Raw genomic sequence first — 5810 nt, 5'->3', positions numbered from 1 at the left:
TTTCTTTCTTTCTTTCTTTCTTTCTTTCTTTCTTTCTTTCTTTCTTTTCTTTCTTTCTTTCTTTCTTTCATTCTTTCCTTCCTTCCTTCCTCCCTCCCTTTTTTTTTTTAAGTAGGCTCCACACTCAGTAGGACTTGAACTCAGGACTCTGAGATCAAGAGTTGCATGCTCTACTGACTAAGGCAGCCAGGTACCCTGCGATAAATCTTTTATTAAAAAAATATTGAACAGGGGTGACTGGGTGGCTCAGTCAGTTAAGCGGCTGCGTTCAACTCAGGTCATGATCCCAGGGTCCTGGGATTGAGTCCCGCATCAGGCTCCCTGCTCATCGGAGGGCCTGTTCTCCCTCTCCCTCTGCTTGCCACTCTGCCTACTTGTGTTCTCTCTCTAACTCTCTGTCAAATAAATAAAAACTTTAAAAAAATTATTGAACATATGGGGCTCACTTGGTTAAGCATCTGCCTTCGTCTGGAGTCATGATCTTGGGGCCCTGGGATAGAGCCCAGCATTGGGCTCCCTGCTCAGCAGGAAATCTGCTTCTCCCCTTCCCTGTGCCCCTCTTCCCCACTTGTGCTCTTTCTTCCTCTTTCAAATAAATAAACAAAATCTTAAAAAAATATATTGAGCATTTAAAACATGCCAGGTTCTATGCAAGATGCTGTGGGATTATATATTATATATTGACAATTAAGCCAATCATGCCAGCACACTCAAGGAAACATATATTCCCCTCCTAGAGAAAGACAAGCAAGAAAACAGTTGCAACACAATGCAATGTACTCTAACATATGTAAATGCAAGATCTGTAGAAAATGAAGTGCCTAATACTTTCAGGGAAAGTGAGAATGCTTTATAGGTAAGGTGACACTGTCTATACAAAACAGATGTTTGTGAGTCAGTTTGTCAGGCAGACAAAAGAAATCAGCATGTGTAGAGACTAGAGGAAGAAAAGGCAAGAGATCTCTACAGATTCAAAATTAATTTGGTATAACTAATGTATAGCATATGGTGGATGGAGTCCAAAAGCTTCAGCAGGAAGAGAGGCTGGAACTTAAACCTAGGATTTAATATTAGAGATCTTACATGGGAAGCAGTTTATTCTTAATTCTGCCCGAGAATTGCAAGCAAGAGGCTGGTATTCTCAGAATTCAGAAATTATTTCTGAAAGTGAAGTATAAGAAGTGTGAGTGAAGGAAGAGTACAAAGACTGGAGTTCTAGAGCAGCCCTTCTCCAAATGTGGTCCCCAGACCAGAAGTTATCAGCATCACCTGGAAACTTGTCAGAAATGCAAATTCTCAGTCTCTACCCCTGAAATCCTGAATCAGAAACTCTGGAGTGCAGCCCAGTCACAGGTGTTTGACCAAGCTCTCTAAATAATTCAGACATTCACTAGTGTTTGAGAACTATGGTTCTAGATGGATTTGTTGCCTTCATCCAGGTAGAATTATATGCTATTTCCTACCAGCAGATGTGTCAGAGTGCAGATGGAGTCAGAGAAATAGTCCTGAGTTTAAAGTGGGCCATAACTGAGTGACCAGATGTGAGCGGTTTGTGAGAGGGAGATGCTGAGAATGAGTTTGGTGGGGCAATCAGTCTATAAAGCTTAATAAGGAGATAAAGAATACAGAGTGATGTAATGGGGCAATTTGGAGGGTCAGAAAAGGGAGTTTTAGAGACCTGTAGTAGTAAAACATTATAATCAGAATCTTGAGCATCTGGCAGAAATGCCTAACATAGGGATGTGGAGAGAAAAGAGAAAAACAGCTTTATTTACATCCTGGACTTCATCTAATTTTATCTACATTCCTTACAAGCTTCAGTGAGTTTTGGTATTGGTCTGTACAAAAATAATGATTATTTTTTTTAATAGGGAAAGACCAGAGCTGGGGAGAAATTTGTGGAGATATATTATATTCCTTGAAATCTTGGTATATGATAAATATGATTTCCATTCTCTTCTCTACAACACTGCTAAAAAAAAAAATCCCATCCTCCGCCAATTTACACAAGCCCAGATATTTGTGAACCCCACACATCTCATACAGAAGCTCTTTGTTTCTGCCTCTTAAGCCCTTGCCAATTCTCAGTTTGACAGTGTTCTTTTTCCAAGCAATTTGAACCAATTTTATATGTGAAATTCATGAGACACTTCATCAAATTCTTTGCTTCAGCCCAAATATATAGCATCCACTGCACACTCTCAGCTGCTAATCTTATAGTTCTATCTCAGTTTGACCCATGTGGAGTGCTTTCCCTTCCAGGTCCACTTAAACACTCTGTGAAATTCTGGGCTCAGGAATAGTGCTCTAGGGTGGGGTCAGGCAAGAAGAACAGGAACAGTGATTAGGGTGAGAAACCGGGGGACACATGGGGAACCCTGAGTAGTTATAAAGAGAAATAATCCTAAGGAAGTCATATGCAAAATGGAAAAGGGAGAGAGGAATCCAGCACTGCATACAGAAGGTAGATACAAATGGAGGAAGTATTTTTATATGATCAGCCCTAGGTATTATAATGAAAGGTAGTCTCTTGTTTTCAAGAGACTCCCTTAAGCTACAAGAAGGCAAGAGACATTTTTTCTCCTATACCATTCTCCTATACCACTCTAAATGCCCACTATAAATCTTGTCATGAATTAGTCACTCTTAAATAATTTGTTTCAATGTATGAATGAATCCACCTTCACAGATGCCCAGTTCCATCTTATTCCAGCACTGACAATGTCACTCCAATGTATGTATCACCTGCTGGACACTTCTGATGACCCACTACTTCATCTGGGGCTAGAAATCTTACCAATGCATTTGAAAGCTAGAATGAGACATTGTTAATTTCAAAGTATAAGGTGCTTAGCTATCTTTAAGTGATTCAAGAGAAAGCAATAAAGTCTATAGGATGCCAAGGATCATCACATTTCTCCAAAGAGACAGTAATAGTTTATAGTTTATAGTTTTTGCAGTCCATAAGTCTCTGTTGCACATGTATATAATAAATGTAATATATAATACATAATATAATTATGTAATTATAGCACAAAAGTAGCCATAGATAATACATTAATAAATGGGCATGGTTGTGTCCCAATAAAATTTTATGTATGAAAACAGATGTTGGGGCAGATTTAGCCCCAGGGCTTTACTCTGCCTTTTTTTTTTGCCAGGGATAGAAGTCTTTGTTGCCTATGTACCTGAGCAGTTCTAACAGTGTAGCAAGACCTATTGACAAAATACTGATATCCATGCTCCAGCTAAAGACTGAAACAAGCAGAACTCTTTGAGGCTAATGTATCTATTGCAAACACATGAATTTGAAAGCCAGACTGCTGGACTTTATACCCAGTTTTTCTATTCACTCTATGTTCTTGGCCAATAGACATGCTTTCTTTAGCCTCTGTGTTTACCTGTCCTCAAAATAAGGAAATAACATGTACTTTTATTTTCAGGTTCTTATGAAAATAATTCACATGAAACTTGACAGAGACTAGAACAGAGTGAGAGCTCAGGGGAAGGAGAACTGGAAAAGAAATGGAAACTCAAGATCAAGTGATTTGCTAAAGTTCCAACAGCTTTTGACAGATGATAATGTTTCACAGAACCATCATAATGCTTTTTCATTATGAAATGGTCCTTTCCATACTGGGCAACTGTGCCCTGCGGTTTCAGAGGTCAGAGAAATGAGTTCACCCTTCTTATGTGACAGTGCACCAATATAACCGAATCTAGTCCAAAAATACAGCATGCCAATCAATAAAGATACAGATTTAATCACTGAGAGCAATGTGCTAGACATTGTGCTGTCTTTCTAGCTAATGATCAATGTCAGGCAGCATAGTCTTTTGCATTTTTACCATCTGCTTACATACTGGTTAAGGATATATTTCTGTGTTTCAATTATTTTATGAAAAAAGTTAATGGAACATAAGTGGGGACACACAAAATTGCTGTCTCACCATGCAGCATACAAAATACATACATTATTCTGTTCCTTGCATCCCAATTAATCATAATTCACTATTTAATTCCTTACCAACTGGACCTTCCAAGATCTTCTGACAGATATAGACTCCTTGTTGACTTTTGGAAAGAGTCACATGTTTCAGTGTACGCATGGCCATATTATAAAAGGTAAAGTGCAAGTACATCCGATGGAGCTGCCAATTTGTTTCCACATGCAGTTAACAGGCTACATGCAACATACCTGATGCAAGACTGGAATTAAGGAGAAAGGACATAATGGATGAATGGAAGAAAAGCAATTCTTTCACATAAATTCATGTTAAAACTTTTTAAAAAGTGCTTTATAAAATCAACTATTAGAGTCAACAGAGATCTGGCCTTTAAGATAACTGCAAAGCAGAAACAAACCCAGAACATGGGTCACATACCTCTAGTCTGTATTTTTTCCATTAAACTATGCTATCATATAAATCATACCCATATAGTACATTTACATATTTATTTGGCATAAGAATATTTTCAAATATTATTTTCTTTCTGTTGAATTATATCCATAAAAATCTAAATAAGTGAATTATTAAAGATCATTTTTTATATGTACAAAGTTTAGTGTTTTAAAAAAAAGACAACACTGTGATTCTAAATAGTGCTCACCCTCTTCACATTTCACAATGAATCATGTCATGTTCTCTTAGAGCCTTCTGCCTATCAGCCTGGGCTGATAGCTCCAGGCAGGAGATGGAAGTTTCCTATAAAACAAAGAGGTTACTATTCTATTGACTTGTTTGACTGCTTTTAGGTAAGTGATAGTTTGTGTGTGTGTGTGTGTATGTGTGTGTGTGTGTGTTTGTTTTAATGCCAGCATTGTACAGTACCATATTAGGCCCTGGAGTTCATACCTGCCGGAAAAGACAAGACATAAGAGAGGACTTGGAAAGTATGAAGAATCTGCCCTTTTTAGGTCAGAGAGTTGAGGTAAGAAGAGAGAGGCTGGCACATATCACTGAGCATGCCCCTGTCCCTTTTGCTTCAGTGGTGGGAAAGGGGAGAAGATCCAGATGATTGTGGGAAGTCTGAGACCACTGCAGACCAAAGCACCCAAGTCTTAAAAGAAATCCTGTAATTACTTCTAAAGAGGTGAGGAAGAGTGGCAAATGCCCTAGATAGGAGATGTTGCACAGATGAATCTGATGCCTTGTTTCTGGCTTCTTCTCAGATGCCTGTGGACCGCTGGGTCCCAGGAGTTCAGCTTGCTTTGGTGAGTGCCCTGCATAAGGCTTAGCTTCTGGTCCCAGGGTCCAGGGTGTCTGTTGTGTAGGAGAAAAGAAAAATTCTACTCCATCCTCTTTGAGTCTCAGGCTGGTCCTAAGAATTAAATTGATAGAAGATAAACAGGAGAAGAGCGTACACTTTATACAGAATTTTTACATGTACATGGGAGTTTTCAAAAGAGAATGAAAACCTGAAGAAGTGACCAAAGAAGGAACCATTTGGGCAGAGAAACAATACATTTGTAAAGAACTGACAAGACAAAGGGGTTTGGGCTAGGGGCAGTAAATGGTGAAAATGTAAATAAGAAGATGAGGATTAGAGTAAGAAAGTTTGTGCACATAGATTTCTTGCGCCCAAATTCCGTCTCTGGTGATAAGGACCTCGTCCATCCTCCTGCTACAGGGGGCATACCTTTCACATGGGAGTTTTATCTCCTGCTTTCAGGAAGACAAAGGGCTGGAAGTGGAGGGGGTGGGGGGGTGGGGGGGTCATAGTTTCCTCTTTACAGGTACTGTTTCATAAATGGCTTTATTTCAAAATAACCAATATACCAAAGTGACGTATTGGGGGGTGACGTGTTC

This window comes from Callorhinus ursinus, unplaced genomic scaffold (genome assembly GCF_003265705.2).
Source record: "Callorhinus ursinus isolate GAN/ISIS: 27379988/994484 unplaced genomic scaffold, GSC_fseal_2.0 scaffold10, whole genome shotgun sequence".
Lineage (NCBI taxonomy): Eukaryota > Metazoa > Chordata > Mammalia > Carnivora > Otariidae > Callorhinus > Callorhinus ursinus.
Note: the sequence above shows the minus strand (reverse complement) of the source record.